Source organism: Mandrillus leucophaeus, unplaced genomic scaffold, assembly GCF_000951045.1.
Source record: "Mandrillus leucophaeus isolate KB7577 unplaced genomic scaffold, Mleu.le_1.0 Scaffold471, whole genome shotgun sequence".
Classification (NCBI taxonomy): domain Eukaryota; kingdom Metazoa; phylum Chordata; class Mammalia; order Primates; family Cercopithecidae; genus Mandrillus; species Mandrillus leucophaeus.
In genome coordinates, this window is record NW_012105043.1 from 1,911,658 (window position 1) to 1,932,634 (window position 20,977).

The following is a 20,977-nucleotide window of genomic DNA, read 5'->3' on the forward strand; positions in this document are numbered from 1 at the left end:
TAAGCAAAAAAAGTGCAATATTTACAATCTTGTCCTAGAAATAACTGTTGCCAACATTTTGGTAAAGTTTCTCCCAGATGTTTTTTTTTCCCTATGTATTACAAGTTAAATATTCTCATAGCATCATGTAGCATATCTTTTTTATTCCCACTAAACCATTTATCAAGAGCATAATTTTTTGTTATAAAAGTTTATCCCAATATCACTTATAACAGTGTGGTATTATTCTGTTAATGAATTAATAAGTTTTTGTTATAATAAGTTACAGAAAATGTAAATGCTTAGAAGAGACCAAGCAGGTAACCTCAGTGTCTAAATTAGACAATAGAGGTCTGTGAAACACCGGAAAATCCAAGCCCAGCCTAATGAATTTTAAATTAATATTTTACTTTAATGTAAAATAAAAACATAAATAAATATCAAAATGCTAGCCAAACCAAACTCACCTCTAATAAATGCCGTCTGAGAATTCTTACTTTGTCACCCCTAAACCAAAATGGCCAATTATGGATGTTTAGGTTGGTAAAAGAAAGTTTATCAAAATTAACTACAATATAGAATGCCTAGATACACCCACTTTACCCTAAGGGACAAAAACAGATGAATACCCCCTAAGAACTAAGACTATTCTCAATGTGGAGAAAATGTACGTACTTTTAATTTGAACAATTAATACTGAAATATATCTTTAAAAATATTAAATTTTGTACCAAATACAAAATCTAGGGCAGGGGATACATATATGCAAACAAAAGATAAGAGTAGCTGTGTCAGGGAGGATGAGAATTGGGTGGCTAGGAGACTTTGTATCATATAACCTTATCTTTGATAGTGAGTTAACCAGTTTGTGTAGGTATAGCTGTCTTTTCCTTTTCGCTCTTTTAATATGTGTTAGAATTTTGAAACTGAGAATTCATATTCCTCATTAGTTTTTAAAACTCCTTAACCATAGAATTAGTTTTCTAGGAATGCCATGACAAACTACCACAAAGTGGGTAATTAAAACAACAGAAATATATTATCTCATAGTTCTGGAGGCCAGAAGTCCAAAATCAAGGTGTCAGCAGGGTCGGTTCCTCCTGCAGGCTCAGAGGGAAGAGTCATTCAGTGTCTCTCTCCTCGGATGTGGTGGAACACAGCAATTCTTAACACTCCTTGGCTTATCAATATATCACTATAATCTCTGCCTCTATCTTCATGTAACCTTCCTCTCTGTGTCTTCTCATTTTATGTCTCTTATAAACACAGCCATGACTGCTTTTATGGCTCATCCTAATCCAGTAAGATTTCATTTTCAGATCCTTATTTTAATGGTATCTGTGAATTAATTCTTTATTCCAGATGATGTAACATTTTGAGATTCTTGATGAAATTATCTTTGGGGTAGGGGATGGGCCACTACTTAACCCACCACAAGCATTATTAACTTTTCAAATATCTCTTCCTTATTCTATTGTTTTCTTTAAGACTTTCAAAGTGAGCATTAGATCTTTGCATGCTGTCTTTGAAGTCTCACAGCCAATCTTATAATCTTTCTCTCTGCAAGTCTATCTGTGTTATATTCTGTATAACTTCTTCACATATGTATCAGTTAGATTTTACTATTTGTCAACCTACTCTGAACTTGGAATAATAATTTATCCAGCTTATGGTTCTATACATCAGCACTTAGGTCTGTGTTCAAGTGGCTGGTCCTTCTCTTATGAGCTGGGCTTGGATGATGTTAGCCAGGTGTGTTCAAGTGTCTGCAACCAATTGGAGGATCTTTAGGCTAGGCGCTTTGTTATAGCTATGGATGAAATAAGCTTTAGTCTCCCATCCTCTAGCATATTAGCTTGGGCTTATTTGCCTCTTGGAAGTAGAGGTCCAAGAGTGTGAGCAGAAATGCTGTAATGCTTTTTTAAAGCCTAGATTTGAACTAGCACAATGTTGATTCAACCATATTCTGTTGGCTAAATCAAGTCACAAAGCCAAAACTTCACTATTGTAAGCAAAAGTTGATAGACTTCATTACCACCAGAACTGCCTTACAAGAGGACTTGAAAGGAATACTAAATATAGAAAGGAAAGACTGCTACCAGATAATACAAAAACACACTTAGACACAGAGACCAGTGTCACTGTAAAGCAATCACACAAACAAGCCAACATAATAACCAGTTAACAGCAAAATGACAGGATCAAATCCACACATATCGATACTAACCTTGAATGTAAATGGGTTCATTGCCCCACTTAAAAGGCACAGAGTGGCAAGCTGGATAAAAAAGCAAGAACCAATGGTATGCTATCTTCAAGAGACCCATCATTCACACAATGACACTCATAGGCTCACAATAAAAGGATGAAGAAAAATCTACCAAACAAATGGAAAACAGAAAAAAGCAGGGGTTTCAATCCTAATTTCACACAAAATGGATTTCAAGAGAACAATGATCAAAAAAGACAACGAAGAGCATTGCATAATGGCAAAGGGTTTAATTCAACAAGAACTAACTATCCTAAATATATATGTACCCAAAACAGGAGCACCCAGATTCATAAAGCAAGTTCTTAGAGACCTACAAAGAGACATCGACTCCCACAGAATATTAGTGGGAAACTTCAACACTTTACTGACAGTATTAGACAGATTATTGAGGCAGAAAATTAAAAGATATTCAGTATCTAAACTAAGCATTGGACCAAATGGATTTGATAGACTCTTACAGAAGTCTCCACCTAAAAACAACAGAATGTAAATTATTCTTATTGCCACATGGTGCATACCCTAAAATCAACCACATAATTGGGCATAAAACCATCTTCAACAAATGTAAAAGAACTGAAACCATACCAAATACACTCTTGGACCAAGGCACAATAAAAATAGAAGTCAACACAATGAAAATTGCTCCAAACCATACATTTACATGGAAATTAAATAACATACTCTGAATTACTTTTGGGTAAATAACGAAATTAAGGCAGAAATCAATAAATTATCTGAAACTAATAAGAACAAAGATACACCATACCAGAAACTCTGGAACACAGCTAAGGCAGCGTTAGGAGGAAAATGCATAGCACTAAATGCTGACACCAAAAAGTTAGAAAGATCTCGAATTAACAACCTAACTTCACAACTGATAGAATCAGAGAAGCAAGAACAAATCAACCCCAAAGCTAGCAGAAGATGTGAAATAACAGAAGTCAGAGTTGAACTGAAGGAAAGTGAGACCCAAAAAAAGCATTCAAAAGGTCAGCAAATCCAGGTGTTGGTTTTTTGAAAAAAAATTAATGAAATAGGCCACCAGCTAGACTAATTAAGAAGGAAATAGATAAGATCCAAATGAACACAAGTAGAAATGACAAAGGGAATGTTATTACTGACCCCACAGAAATAAAAACAAATATCAGAAACTACTATGAACACTTCTACACACACAAACTAGAAAACTTAGAAGAGATGGATAAATTCCTGGACACATACATCCTCCCAAGACTGAGCCAGGAAGAAATTGATTCCCTGACAGAGCAATAGTGAGCTCTGAAATAAAATCAGTAATAAATAGCCTACCACTAAAAGCCCAGGACCTCATGGATTCACAGTCAAAATCTAACAGATGTACACAAAAGAGCTGGTACCATTCCATGAAAAGTATTTCAAAAAATTGAGGAGAAGTGATTTCTCCTCAGTTCATTCTATGAGGTCAGCATCATCTGAATACCAAAACCTGGCAGAGATACAACAACAACAACAACAACTACTACTTCAGGCCAATATCCTTGAGGAACATCAATGCAAAAATCCTCAACAAAATACTTGCAAACCGTATTTAGCAGAACATAAAAAGTGAATTCACCATGATCAAATAGGTTTCATACCCTGTGATGCAAGGTTGGTTCAACATATGAAAATCAATGACTTATCACATAAACAACTAAAGACAAAAACCACATGGTTATCTCAATGGATGCAGAAAAGCCTTTTGATAAACTTCAGTATCGCTTTGTAATACCTAGCTCGGTAAGCTAGGTATTAAAGGAACATACCTCAAAATAATAAGAGCCACTTACGACAATCATAATAAAAAGGCTTTTGATAAAATTCCACTTATTATTATTGTCATAAGCCACTTATGACAATAATAATAAAAAGGCTTTTGATAAAATTCAATATCCCACCAGGCACTGTGGCTGACACAGTGAGGCCGAGGCAAGCAGATCACGAGGTCAGGAGATTGAGACCATTCTGGCTAACACAGTGAAACCCCAACTCTAATAAAAATATATATATATATATATATATATATCTCTTTAATATCTAGCTCAATAAGCTAGGTATTGGATTCTAGGTATTGTTGAATAGGTATACTATTCAACATAGTATTGGAAGTGCTAGCCATAACAATCAGGCAAGAGAAAGAAATAAAGGACATTCAAATAGGATGGGAGGAAGTCAAATTATCTCTGTTTGTAGATGACATGATTCTATACCTAGAAAACCCCACAGTCTCTGCCAAAACGCTCTTTTAGCTAATAACTTCACTAAAGTTTTAGGATACAAAATCAATGTACAAAAATTACTAGCATTCCTATACACCAAAAACAACCAAACTGAAAGCCAAATCAGAAAGGCAATCCCATTCATAATTCACACGCGCACACACACACACACACACAGCCCTAGTAATACAGCTAATTGGGGAGGTGAAAGAGCTCTACAATGAGAACTACAAAACACAGCTCAAAGAAATAAAAGAGGACACAAACAAATGGAAAAAATTTCCATCCTTATGGATAGGAAGAATCAATATCATTAAAGTGGCTATATTTCCCAAAGCAATTACAGATTCTATTCCTATGAAACTACCAACAGCATTCTTCACAGAACTAGAAAAAGTTATTTTAAAATTTATATGGATCCAAAACCAAGCCTGAATAGCAAAGCAATCCTAAGCAAAAAGAACAAAGCTGGAGGTATCACAATAACTGACTTTAAACTATACTACATGGATACAGTGACCAAAACAGCATGGTGCTAGTACAAAACAGACAGATAGACCAATGAAACAGAATAGACAGCCCAGAAATAAGACTACACATCTACAACTGTCTGATATTTGACAAAGCTGACAAAAACAAACAATGGGTAAAAGATTCAATCAATGGTGTTGGAAACATTGGCTACCCATATGCAGAACAGTGAAACTGGACCCCTTCATTATGTCATACACAAAAATCAACACAATATGAATTAAAGACTTAAATTTAAAACCCAAAACTATAAAAACCCTGGAAAACAACCTAGGCAATACCATCCTGGACATACGAATAGGCAAAGATTTCATGACAAAGACACCAAAAACAATTGCAACAAAAGCAAACATTGACAAATGGGATCTAATTAAACTAAAGAACTTTTGCACAGCAAAAGAAACTATCAACAGAGTACACAAACAACCTACAGAATTGGAGAAAATATTTGCAAACCATGCATCTGACAAAGGTCTAATGTCCAGCATCTATCAGGAACTTAAACAAATTTACAAGAGAAAAACAACTCCTAAAAAAGTGGGCAAAGGACATGAACAGACACTTCTTAAAAGAAGAAATACATGTGGCCAACAATCATAGGAAGGAAAGCTCAATAACACTAATCATTAGAGAAATGCTAATCAAATGCACAATGAGATATCTATCTCACACCAGTCAGAATGGCTATAATTTAAAAAGTCCAAAAACTGCAAATGCTGGCAAGGTTGCAGAGAAAAGGGAACCCTTATATATACACTGTTGCTGGGAGTGTAAATTATTTCAACCATTATGGAAGACAGTATGGTGATTCCTCAAAGTGCTAAAAGCAGAACTACCATTCAACCCAACAAAACCATTACTGGGTATATACCCAGAGGAACATAAAGCATTCTACCAGAAAGAAACATGCATGTGAATGTTCACTGTAGCACTGTTCACAATATGGAATTGACCAAAATGCCCATTAATGGAAGGACATGGAATCAACCTAAATAACCATCAATGCCAGACTGGATAAAGAAAATGTGGTACATACAAAACATGTGTATTATACAGCCATAAAAGAACAAGATTGTGTCTTTTATGGGAACATGGATGGAGCCGGAGGCTATCATCCTTAGCAAGCTAATGGAGGAGCAGAAAACCAAATATCACATGTTCTCATATAAAGTGGAAACCAAGTGATAAGAGCTTATGAACACAAAGAACAAAGCAATAGACACTAGCGTCTACTTGGGGTGGGGGCGGGGGGTAGAAGGAAGGAGAGGACAAAAAAGATAACTAATGGGTACTGATACCTGGGTGATATAATAATATGTACAACAAAATGCCATGGCATGTGTTTATCTATGTAACAAACCTCCACATGTACCCCCAAACCTAAAATTAAAAGTTAAAAAAAGAAAATACAGTAGTTTTCCAAAAGCTTGTGTCATTTTACACTCTCACTAGCAAACACTCTATGAGACATTCTGAAAGATATGTATTGATATTTCCATAATGACTGATTTAACTAAACATCTTTTCACATACTTATATCTGTATCTTTAGTAAGGTGCACCAATACATTGTGGACCTTTTGTGGGTTGTTTGCTTCCCTATTGGGTTTGAAGACATTTTTACATACTCTTGATATAAGTACTTCATCAAAAATATTATTTACAAATGCTTATTTTTTCCATCCTATGTCTTTCTATTTAATTATCTTAGCAGAAACTTTTGAAGATTAAAAAGTATTACTTTTGATAAAGTCTAATTTACATGTTTTTTTCTTTTATGGGTCATGGTTTTGGTGTCATATCTAAAAAATCTTGGGTTCTGTAAATAAAGAGCTTAAAAGTCACCATTCCATCCTAATAGTAAACAAAAAGCTGAACAAACTGAAAAATAAAAAAATAAAAATCTTAAATCCATAGGAGAAGTCAGATCACAGGGCAAACCACTGTCCCTAAAATTGGAGAAACTGACAGGGGGATATAGGGAATCACAACATATCAGAGCAAAAACTTCCATGGGAACCAGTGTCAAGGTAATAAAACCTAAACTGTATTTGACATTGCTGGAGGCTAAGTGTGGACAAGTATGAGAGTTAAAAACTCCAGAGAGACCTAGTCATAGTGGGGACCCCACACTTTCATGAGTTTCCCCTCCAGGAGTTTACCCAGGTTCTCACAGTAAATATTGGAAAAAAAATCCCTACAGACAGAAATGAAGAATATGTTATTGGAGACTGGAGAAAAGGCAATCCTTGTTATAAACTGACAAACACCTTGGCTGAATTGTGTTTTGTGGAAGGCAAAAGTTATGAGCAATGAATTGGATATTTGGCTGAAGAAATTTCTAAGCAAAGTGCTTAAAGTGTGTCCTGGGCCCTTTTCAATTCTTACAATAAAATGTAAGAAAAGATAAATGATTAAAGACCAAACTTTTAATCAAAAAGGAAGCAGGACTTAAACATTTGGAAAATTCTCAGCCTACTTATGTTGCAAGGAATGATAAAATATGTTTAGGAGAGAATAAAGGTAGAGACAAAGGATTTTCATTAGATTTGTCTGGATTTGCTATCTCAAGAGAAGCCAGGGACTACTCATCTAGACAATAGAGGAATAATCCTGAGGGCATTTTGTAAATTACTGGAGTTACCACCTCCCATCATAGGCCCAGAGTACAAGGAACTGGAGGTCCAAGCGATTTCAAGGCTGTGCTCCATGAATTTTAGCACAGTGCTCCTTGGCTGCCCTAGGTGTGGCTCCAGTGAGTTCAGGTACAGTGTGAACTGAGTTGGCTACCTCTCCAGAGGGCACAAATACTCAACGTTGGCAGTGTCCACTGTGTGCCATCTCATCTTCCCCAGAGCATAGAGTGCATGAACTGTTGGGATGTGGCTATCTCCATCTCGGTTTTGTAGGACAAGGTTGCCTGGATTCTGGTGCCAAACCCCTATCCTGTATTTCCAGAAAGCAGGACATTGAGTAAAAGATTATTTTTGATCCTCAATATTTAATTCCGTTTGCCCTGTTTGGTTTCAGACTTGCTTGGGACTTGTTACCTCTGTCATCTTTCCTAATGATCCCTTTTGGAATCAGAATGTATATCCTAAGCCTGTACCAACACAGTACTTTGGAAGAACATAACCTGTTTATTTTATAAGCTCACAACTAGAGAGTGTCACCCGGATCTAGATAATATTTTCACGTAACTTTGGACTTCAGACTTGAGTTGATGTGCGAACATGTTAAGATTTCTGAGGCTATTGGGATGGAATAAATGTATTTTACAAGCAAGAAGGACATAAATTTTGTGGAGATGGGGTGGAATGGTATGATCTGAATGTTTGTGTCCCTCCAGATTTTATATGTTGAACATCTAATCATCAGTGTGATGGTATTCAAAGGTGGGGTTTCTGAACAGTGATTAGATTATGAGAGTAGTGCTTTCATTAATGGAACCAGAACCCTTATAAAAGAAACACCAGAAAGCTGTCTTTCCCCTTTCGATATACATAGTGTATTGAACACAGGGAGAAGCTATTTATGAAAAGCTATCTATGTCCCTCGTTAGACACCAAAACTTGGCAACTTTATCTTAGACTTTCCATTCTCCACACCTATTGAAAATAAGTTCCTTTGGTTTATAGGCTACCCAGGTTATATAATTTTGTTATAGCAGCCTGAACTTACTAAAACTCTTCCAAAACAGAAAGCACAAGGTCCAGATAAGAATTCACTGGTGAATTCTACCATACATTCGAGGAAGAAATTGTATCAATTTAAAAAAAGGATCTCTTTAAGAAGATAGAAGCAAAGAGAATACCTCTTAACTCATTCTATAAGTCCAGCATCATGCTAATATTAAAACCAGACAAATGCATTGCAATAATTAAAAAGATTTTAATTACTTTCACAAGCATAGTTGCAAAATTCCTTAACAAAATAGTAGCAAACAGAGTCCAACATTATATGAAAACAATTGTACACCAAAACCAAGAGAGAATTTTCTCAGGAATGCACAGCTAATTCAACTTTTAAAAATCAATTAATATAATTCATCACATAATCAGGCTGAAGAAGAAAAGCCACATGATTATAATCAATAGATACAGAAAAAGCATTTCACAAAATCCAATATCCATTTATGATTTAAAAGAAACTCCCTGTAAAATAGAATACCAGGAAACTTCACCAACTTGATCTAAAATATTTATTTAAAAAACTATAGCTAACATAATTCTAAAGTGTGAGAAAATAGCTGTTTTTCTTATTGAGACTGAGAACAAGGCAAAGATTCCAGTATGGTCAAGATGCCATTTCTTTCCGGTTGAATCTTCAGATTCAATGCAGTCTCAATCAAACTGCCAGACAGTTATTATTTTTTTTTAGCTATTAGCAAATTAATTCTAGAGTTCATATAAAGAGGCACAAGATCCAGAATAGCCAAAACAATATTGAAGAAGAACAATAAATTTGAAGAACTGACACTACTCAAGTTTAAGATTTACTATAAAACTATAATAAAAGAAACAGTGTGATATTGGCAGAAAAAAATCTACAAATAGAATGGAAAGCTCAGAAATAGACCCACATAAATATAATCAACTGATCTTTTAAAAAGGAGCAAGGAAAATAGAATGGATAAAAAATTGTCTCTTTAATAAGTGGTATAAGAATAACTGGCCATTCACTTGAAAAAAATGAATTTAGACACATTCACAAAAGTGAATTTAGGCTCTTCACAAAAGTTAACTGAAAATGGATCATAAACCTAAACGTAAAATGCAACACTATAAAACTCCTACAAAACAACAGAAGAGAAGCTCTTGATGACCTTGGGTTTGGCAATGAGATTTCAGTTATGAAATTAAAGGCACAAACCCTGAAGAAAGTCAAACTCTCTTTGCACACTCTATACCTAGAAAACCCCATAGACTCTATCAAAAGACTGCTAGAACTGCAAAACAACTTCAGTAAAGTTTCACGAAACAAAGTCAATGTACAAAAATCAGTAGCATTTCTATATATCAGAAACATCCAAGCTGATAGCCAAATCAAGAATGCAATCCCATTTACAATAGCCAAAAAAAGAATAAAATACCTTTAAATACGGCTCACCAAGGCAGTAAAACTTCTACAATAAGAATTACAGAACACAGCTGAAAGAAATAAGAGATGACAAAAACAAATGGAAGAACATTCATGCTCAGGGATAAAAGAATCAATATTGTTAAAATGGTCATACTGTCCAAAGCAATTTACAGATTCAATGCTATTCCAATCAAATTAGCAATATTTTTTTCACGGAATTGGGAAAATTCATATAGAACCAAAAAAGAACCAGAATAACCAAAGCAATCCTGAGCAAAAAGAATAAAGCCAGAGGCATCACACTACCTGACTTCAAAATATACTACTGGGATACAGCAACCAAAACAGTATAAATCTGGTACAAAAACAGACACAGAGATCAATGAAACAGGATAGAGAACCCAGAAACAAATGTGTACATCTACAACCATCTGATCTTTGACAAAGTCAACAATAACAAACAATAGGGAAAGGACTCCTTTTTCAAAACCCGGTGCTGGGATAACTGGCTAGCCATATACAGAAGAATGAAACTGGACCCCTTCCACTCACCAAATAAAAAAAATAACTCAATATGGATTAAAGACTTAAATAAAAGACCAACAACAGATGGTGACAAGGTTACAGAGGAAAAGGAATGCGTACACTGCTGGTGGAAATTTAAATTAGCATAGCCACTGTGGAAAGCAGTTTAAAGGTTTCTCGAAGCACTTAAAAAATTACCATTTTATCCTGCAATGTTACTGCTGCATATATACCCAAAGAAAAATAAGTTGTTCTACCAAAAAGACACATGCACTAATATGTTCATTGCAGCATTATTCACAATAGCAAAAACAGATTCAACTAAAGTATCCATCAATGATGGACTGAATAAAGAAAATGTGAAATATACACACACACACACACACACACACACACACACACACACACAGAGCAGCCATAAAAAATGCAAAATTATTTTCTTTGCAGAAATATGAGTGCAGCTGGAAGCTATTATCCTAAGCAAACTAATGCAGGTATGGAAAACCAAATACCACGTTCTCACTCACAAGTGGGAGCTAAACATTGAGTACACATGGACACAAAGATGGAAGCAATATACACTGGGGAGTGCTTGAGAAGCGAGAATGGGAGGGGGCTGAGGGTTGGAAGGCTACCTATAGGGTACTATGCTCACTAGCTGTGTAATGAGATCGGTTGTACACCAACCCCCAGCAACATAAAATTTACCCTTGTAACAAACCTGCATGTGTTCCTCTGGATCCTAAAAGTAGAAGAAAAAAATTAAGAAAAAAAGAAATAGTTGATAAGTTGGACTTAACTAATAGTTAGTTTTATCTCCCATGCATGAAACACTCTCAAGTGAATGAACAGACAAGCCCCATACTGGGGGAAAGTATTTGAAAAAGACATAGTTGGTCAAGGACTATTATCCAAAATATACAAAGAGCACTTAAACTTCAACAATAAGAAAATAACAACAAAAAAAAACCTTAAAAATAAGCCAAAGACTTAACAGACCTTACCAAACAAGATATGTAGATGGAAAATAAGCATATGAAAACATGTTCCACATCAAATATCATAAGTGAAATGCAAAGTAAAACAATGAGATACCACTACATAGGTATTAGAATGGCCAAATTCAAAACACTGACAACACCAAATGCTGAAGAGGATGTGAAGTGACAGGAACTCTAATTCATTACTGGTAGACATGGAAAATGGTACAGTCACTTTGAAAGGCAGTTTGATGTTTTGTTTCCTTTTTAAATATAACTAAGAATACTTTTATAATATGATTCAGCAGTCATGCTTCCAAAGGAGTTGGAATTTACCCAAAGGAATTAAAATCTTATGTGCACAGGTGTTTACATCATCATTAATCATAACTGCCAAAACTTGGAAGGAATCACAATGTCCCTGTTTAGTTCAATGGATAAATAATCTGTGATACATCCGGAAAATGAAACATTATTCTACAATAAAGGAAATGGGTTATCAGACCATGAAAAGATATGGCAATTACTTAAATGCCTTCTACTAGGTGAAATTAGGTGACCTAAAAAGGCTACATACTGTAGTATTCCAACTACATGACATTGTTGAAAAGGCAAATGTATAGAGACAGTAAAATAATCAGTGGTTGCCAAGACATACAGAGGAGGGAGGGATGAATAGGCAGAGTACAGAGGATTATTAGGACTGTGAAACTACCACAATAATACCATAATTATGGATTTGTATCTTTTTACATTTGTCCAAACTCATGGAACATACAACAGCAAGAGTGAACCTTCATATAAACTATGGACTTTGTGTGATAATGATGTGTCAATGTAGGTTTATCAATTGTAACTAATGTATCACTTTGGTGGGGGATGGTCATAATGGGAGAGGCTATGAATGTGTACGGGCAGGAAGTACATAAGAAATCTCTGTTCTTTCCTCTCAGTTTTGCTGTGAACCTAAAACTACTCTACACAACAATAAAAAACTTTTTAAAAAAGACACAGAACATCTCATCACATTAAACATATTTTTGTACTCCTTTTCAATACATGCCACCACTGCTACCCTCATCTTTGCTTGCCTAGAGATAATCTCTATTCTGATTTCTATAAACTTTAATTAGTTTATGTTGCTGTTGAACTTTATATAAATGAAATAATGTACTGCAAAAAGATGCTTGCCTAATCCATAGTTACAAAAATGTTCTTATATGATACTTTTCAGAAGTTTTACTTTAGTTTTAAAATTTAGATCTTTGTTTTGAGTTAATTTTTGTATTGTGCAAGTTATGAAATTTATGAAACATTTGTTTTATTATTGCTGTATGTGAATATCTAATTGTTTTAATATTTGTTTAAAAGTTTATCCTTTCTTTACTGAATTTATTTAGCATTTTTCTTGAAAGCTAAACAATTAATTGACTATGTATGAGTCTGTTTCTTGTCATATAATTTTATTCTATTGACCTATTTTTGTATCTCTTAATGTAGCACTATATTTATTACCACAGTTTCATAATAGCAGGTCTTGAAATAAGATAGGATAAGTTCTCTAATTTGTTTCTTCTTTTTCCAGTATATTTTAACTATTGACATCTTAACAATATTACAGTTTTTGATCCAGGAACCTGGCATAACTCACCAATAATTTTAGTATTCCTTAATTTTTCTTAGTAATATTTTTGTATGTTAGTGATTGCTTTAGTGTTTATAGTATACATATTTAACTCAACACAATCTATTTTCAGTTGATATTATACTATGTCACATATAGTAATAAGAACCTAACAACTAAATATTTCTATTTTTCCTCTCTCAGCCTTTTTGTTATTGTCATACAATTTATTTCACATGTTATAAATACCACAATATATTGTAAAAAAAATTTACACTGTCTGTTATCTTTCAAAATCACTAAAATAATAATAATAATAATAAACTTTTTTGTATTTATCCGCATACCTACTGTTTCCAGTGCTCTTTAATCCTTTTGTGGATCCAGATTTCCATCCGGTGTCATTTTCCTTCTCTCTGAAGGACATTCTTAACATTTGCTTGTTTTAGACACCTGATGATGATGAATTATTCAAGATTTTACATATATTTTGAAAGTCTATTTCATCTTGGTTTTCAAGGATGATTTTATTAGGTATAGAATTTTGGATCCACAGGTTTCTTTTATTTTTTAATGTTTTGTTTCTTTTGTCTGCCCTTTTTATAGTTTAAAGCTATTGTTCTACTCTTTTCTGGATAGTCTTTTCTCCCAAAAGAAATCTGCTGTCATTATTTTCATTGTCTTCTGTATTTTCTGTGTCATTTTGTCTAGACGCTTTTAAGGCTGGCTTGCTTTTTTTTTCTTTCTTTTTGCGTTTTTTCTCTTCTTTCTTTCCTCTCTCTTTTTTCATCTATTATATCTCTATATATCTTTTTTCGTCTATCTTTACTAATTTGAGTGATTATTGTTTGCCTATGGCTTTCTAAACTACGTAAGTACTTTTTTTTTTTGAAACGCGAGATCTCGACTCACGGCAAACTCCGCCTCCCGGATTCACGCCATTCTCCTGCCTCAGCCACCTGAGTAGCTGGGACTACAGGCGCCCGCCACCACGCCCAGTTGATTTTTTATATTTTTGGTAGAGACGGGGTTCACCGTGTTAGCCAGGATGGTCTCGATCTCCTGACCTCATGATCCGCCCGCCTCGGCCTCTCAAAGTGCTGGGATTACAGGCGTGAGCCACCGCGCCCGGCCTAAACTGTGTAAGTATTCTTAATTAAAATCTTAACTCTTTTTAATTCAAGCCAATGATTGCATATATTTTCCCCCAAAGTCTTAACCAAAGCAGAAAAAACAACAACAACAACAACAAAACAAAAATAAAAAAGTATTTAACTTTGCTGTCTTATTTGTTTGTTTTACTGACACGTGTGTGTGTGTGTGTGTGTGTGTGTGTGTGTGTATGTATGTATTTCTAGCCTATGTTTGTACTGGAGATGTAGTAGCTTAAAGATGTTGGATGTATGTGAGGATTCTGTTGCTCCACCACGACCTTTTTCTCCTTTCTCCAGGTGATGATTAATACTCACAGTTTTGGATTTCTGGTTTCACCATTTATCTATAGAACAGATGTGGCTTCAGTTCTTGCTTATCACTTTAGTGTCAGCTTTCTTTTTGTTTTGGTCCTCTTTGGATTTTCCTTTAGCCTCTTGTGAGCTCTCCTATGCATTTAAAGATATAGTTGTCAAAATTTATTCAGCATTCCTAGGTGTTTAATACTGCATAGTTTTTCAGAGCATCAAGGCTGTCATACTGCCAGAACAATTCTAAGTAACAGTTTTAAAGATATCATTTACAATTATTCACTTCAATATAATGTTATTGTTTTTACCATGAGTCCAAACAACAAAAGTTGTCTAGAACTTATCCTGGTTATAAACTCTTCTTCACAAAGCATTAGTGAAATTGGTGTATCTTAATTTAGGTGATACCAAATAATTATTTTTATTGATATTCTTTTCCATCAATTGAATTAAGCATTTCTTCTGACATTAGTATCCTATCTTGTATCAATGAATGTTTGGCTGTTTTTCTAACATTCAAAGAGTTATCATATTTTCTGTGAATATTCTCAATGTTCTGATTATGTGATAGTCAGGATAAGCTAAACATTTGCTACATTAAGAACATGCATATGTACCCACATGTAGCCATTCCCTAGGTCTGGTCTTATAAATGCTGGTAATAAACCAGACAAAAGAAAAAAAAAGTTATCATATTTTTAAAATGTTTCTTGTGATGACATGCAATTTCTTAGATAAAAATAAAATAAATAAGGAATGTCTGTCTCGGCAACATGTTACAATGAATGTTTAAAAGACATTTGATACTAATTAAGAAACTAGGAAATTAATTGCTCAGAATAATATTGGTTATCCTAGACAATACATTTTCAACAGAAGTCGAATTTGGTAATATTAATTTTGAAGTATGCACTGGACATGACACAGTTTAACATTGTAATCATTTACGTTAACACCCCTTGTACTAATTTATATTTCATTAGCAATCTTGTCTTTATATTTTGATTTTCCAAGTAATTTCTTGCAAAGTAAATAATTTGGCCAGTAAAACCATAAATATTGTCTACCTAGCAACTGTATTTCTTTTTGTAAGTTATTAAATTTGCATTCAATTTTGCATCAGTTTTATGAGCTTGGTTAGTATGAGACAATGTGAAAAAGACTGAAAAAATAAGAATTAATCCTGAAATACTGTGAACGAACATACTCTGGATGCTATATTATACATCACCAACTTGTCAGCCACTCCCTAGATGACCCCTGTGCCTTCGTTGTATAAGCAGTTATTCATTTCCACTATTATTTGTTGAATCATGCAGCCATCCATCCCTTCCTCCATCCATGCATTCTGACACTGAACTAACATTTATTAAACACAACAATGAAAAAAATGTTTGGTCACAAAAGAGAGTGTAATCAGGTATTTTTGGTTTATCTGTAATATAAAATTAAAAACTAAATATTTGTTACTCTTTTAATATCATCACTTCTTTCACTTTCTCTGAAATTATGGCTGTGAGAGAGTAAGATTTGATCTTGGGCATATTTCTTAAATGGGAAAATAGAGTAAAAGTAGAAATTAAATGGATAAAAGTAAACAAAATCAAAAAGTCACATCACAATAGCAATCATTTCTTATAATCTTTTTTTAATTTCAAAAATACATGTTGAACATCAACCATGTCCAAGGCATACTTTTAATTTCTCTACTTTCAAAAATTATGTATCAGTGTTTTTGAAATTGGCACTTTCTTTTTTCTACAGCATGTTCTAGATCATTATTTATTACACATTGAATTTTTATGTTAAATTTTAAATGACTTGCAATAACCACTATTACAAATCTAAAGATTTCTCATTTTAAATTTATTTTTATTATATAAATTTAAGGTTTACAAGATGTTTTGATATACATATATTTTTAAATGATTACTATAGTCAAGCAAATTAACATATCCGTCACCTTTCATTACCTTTTATCCTGTGATGAGAGCACTTGAAATCTACAGTTGTAGGAAATTTCAACATATAATGCAATATTATTAGCTATATTCCTCATGCTGCACATCAGATCTCTAGATGTATTCATCCTACATGGCTGCAAGTTTGTACTCTTTGACTGACTTCCTGTTTCTGCTTTTTCCCTTTTCCTGATAGACACTGTTCAATTCTGTTTCTATGTATGCAACTTGTAAAGATTCCATATATAAGTTAAATCATGCAATATTTTCTTTTGGGGCCTGGCTCATTTCGTTTAGTATATTATAGCACATTTACCAACAAATGGCACCTCTATGTTTAGCAATTGAGTATTAATATTTAAAACACATATATGTTATATAGACATACATAGCTTACAATTTTTTCAACTGTCTCATTAAAATATTTGATTATCTTTGTAAATACTGGCCATGTGTTAAGAATTTTTGATATTTATTTGCACTTTAAAACTACAGAAGAAATATTTGATGTCTTCCTATTATAGTGCAGAAATATCCCTACCAGTGTTACAATTTTTACTCTAATGATTGACACTGTACAATCAAACAGTAATTGACTGTTTTAAAATGTTTTACTAAACTGATCAGTACAAGTCCTAAGGATATTCTCAAACTAGCTTATTAAGGTAAATGCAACTAAATTAGCACATATAACAAAGGATCATTCAAAATCACAAAGATCAAGGATTTTAATTTTATCCATACATACTGAGCATTTCCTACCTATAAGGCATAGTGCTAGGTAATGCAAGGAAGAACATAATATAAGCTTTGTTTTATGTTGAATTGAATATGATAGCTCATAAATGTAAATGACGGAAAAGAGGTATGTGGCAAAAGGATAGTACAGACGAGGAAGGGATTAACTGTTTGGCACAACATAATCTTTAGGGAAGCAGTCTTGCTTTAATGGGGCTTTTGATTACAGACAGAAATTAACTGGATTAATGGGGGTGTTGAAAAAGAGTATTGGCAATAGAGTGAAATAGAATTGCATATTCAAAATACTGCACATAGTTTGTTATTCTGTAATTTAAAATGAAGATTTACAGCAACAGGTGGGAGATGAGTATAAAATATAGAGATATGATTCTGTAGGGTCATGAGACCCATGATAATACCTTTGTTATATGGACAGTGGCAAGCTACTGAAAGATTGTTAAAACCAGAAAACTATGATAAAAGCTGCTACTCACAAAAGCGATTGCTTCTCGCTTTAGGAAATATGTAATTTATATTTTCCTAATTTAAAAAAATTGAATCATTCCAAAGTCATACAAATTTTATTTTTGGATGAGGCCTAAGGAGTATTCAAGACCAATCTCCACTTTGTGCAGATAAAGAAATTAAGATTCTTAGAAACATAATGATAATTTGAAGGCCTTACCACCAGCCAGGTGCAGAGCTGGACTGGAACACAAGTCTCTTAATTAATTTTTCAGAGTTATCTGAAGATTCCAAATCACTGTAACTTTGGGAGATTGTTGCAAAATGTCATCACTTGGCACTGCGTGGTCCCAATTATCATTCTCCTATAATAGCTTTTATCTTTAGCTTTCGAATGCTGATTTTTAGGGTTCCTTGTCTTTCAGACAAATGTTTGGCATATGCTTGGTTAATAGGAGTAGTATTTGGTTTTTATGTGACTTCTTTTCATCTGAATCTGATTGAAAACAAAGTGAATTCTGGTGACTATCTATGCCCCAACCCCAGTATGGAAGTTCAAATACAGAATAGCTGTGTATTGGCACAGTCCCAGGACTGAAACAGAAGGAGATGCCAAAGGTCTGATGACAGAGTCAAGGTTTTTGGCTTATCTGTGAAGGAAAATTAACACATGGGCTTTAAATGAAAAATACCCCATCTTCATGCAAAATGCAGCAACATTAATTACTAGGATGAAGTCTATTCATATCTTATTTCAGAAGAAGGAGGGTTATTTTTCATTCTGGATGCACTGATTGTTATTCAATAACCTTGCTGAGTTTTGCCCTTACCTACATTTATCAACTATGAGAGTTACTCAGAAAATAAGTTTATAAGGTTAATTACCGGCACATTATGCAGAATGCAGAAAATTTGATAGTGGTTGAATATTATGCTGGCATAGGAGGGAACGTTTCAAAGAGCTCAGCTCTGATTGTTTGTGATATGGTGTTTCCTTAATTAAGAATGGCTGTTTGTATACATATGCACTCCTCACCTAAGGTACGTGCCAAGGTTTATTTTTTTTAACTCAACATTTCATTCAGTTGCAAAAAGTCAAGATAAGTTTATTGAGTTGATGAAAAAATGCTAATAGTTAATACTTTTAAATTTCTGTTTAAGAAAGGAGCTTTTCCACCAATCTAAGTGAACTTGAGTTTTAAAAGAAAATGTACTTATGTGTGTTTCTGAGTGTGTGTGTGTTTGTGATTATATGATAATCATACACTGCTCAGTTTTCCTCACAAAGCTGTTGGTATATCATTAAATTAGTCAACTAAGGCTTTCCGTTTTTACACTGACATTTAAATGGAATTTATGTTTTAAACATTTGCTTGATTAAGAGATGAGCATCAGTCTGCTTCTTCAGATTCATGAACTAATAACTTTCAGCATATTTTGAATAAAACAAAATGGAAAAGTAAAAGGCTCTGAACAGAAGCATATGTACACCTAGCAGCCTGTTGTATTTATACAATTAACATTTTGTGGACACCATTACCCTCCATTAGTTAAGCTTAACATATTTAATCAGTCTGTGGGATTACTGAGCAACAGTCAGCCTTTTAATTTTTCTTTTTTTGAAATTGAAAGTTTTAAACAGAGAAAAGAGGATTTCTTTTTTTCTTTTCTTTTCTTTTCTTTTTTTTTTTTTTTTTGAGACAGAGTCTCGCTCTGTCACCCAGGCTGGAGTGCAGTGGTGCAAGCTCTGCTCACTGCAATCTCTGCCTCCCGGGTTTGAGTGATTTTCATGCCTTAGCCTCCTGAGTAGCTGGAATTACAGGTGTGCCCCACCATTTCCAGCTATTTTTTGTATTTTGAGTAGAGATGGGGTTTTACCATGTTGGCCAGCCTTAATTGATCCGGCAGCTCAGTCTCCCACAGTGCTGGGATTACAGGCCTCAGCCACCATGTATGACCAAGAAGAGGATGTCTTTTTGTCGTTTTTATAGTCCCAGGAAAATTGGGAGAATTCTTAGGTAGCTATGACTCACAACACCTTGTAAAGTATGATGTACCAGAAATTATCTTTCTGTCTGAGAAAGATTATTTTTTCTCATTTTTGTTGTAAGTTATTTTCAGGTACCATTCTGTCCACCTAAAATCATCTTCCCCTAGGTCTTGAATAGCTGACTCCTGGTTGTCACTCAGGTCTCAGTTCAAATGGCCTCTCCTCAGAGAGGTTCTCATGATAATCTAATCCACAGGATCCCATTCCTAACATCAGTCACTGTCTCTCTCTCCACATGTTTTTTCATTATCTCCATTATACTTAGAACTATCAGAAAATATCTATTTGGATTTCTGTTTACTTGATTAACCTTGTCTGTCTTCTGTTTCTAAAATGTAAGGACTTTGGTAGTACCTGTAGCCGCCATATTCCCATTATTTAGAATGGGAATACTGTAGTTCAAAAGCATTGGATGAATAGAAGAGAGAACAAAGGAGAACTTCTTATATGTGGTGTTTTCCATAATATACCCAGTAAGTAATATAAGTGTATGAAACAGATTAGGTATGATGACATCTGCCTCATGTAAACTCAGCTCTGACTGTTATTGTGATGCATTTGCACTCCCAAATGCCAGATTTTATGTGTAACTCATGACTTTTAATGTTGGAAAAATAACTGTTTGAACACTTACTGGCTGAAAAACTATGTCCTTGTGCCATTTAAATCTCTCTGAGACTCTTGTTTGCAACCACAGCTATAAAATTAAACATGACAGTAGACAGAGGGTTAAAAAATGCCAGGAATTTGGATACAACATGTCATCCCAAATAATTTATGTATTACATCATATTTCTATCCATAAAGATAAATTCAATTCTAAGAGAAACCCAAAAATAATATTGGTTTTAGTAAGATAGAAGTTTAATTTTATCTCATAATGAGACATGGTATCTTGACTTTGTAGATTTAGTTGCTTCACCATTCTTACAAATGAGTTTGTCTCATGGTCCTCAGTAACTGCTTCATCTCAAGCCATCCATCTCTACTGCAATGAGCAGAGTGAAGGAAGGGAATGGCAGAAAAGTGATAAAGAATGTTCATTACTGGGGGCGGAGCAAGATGGCC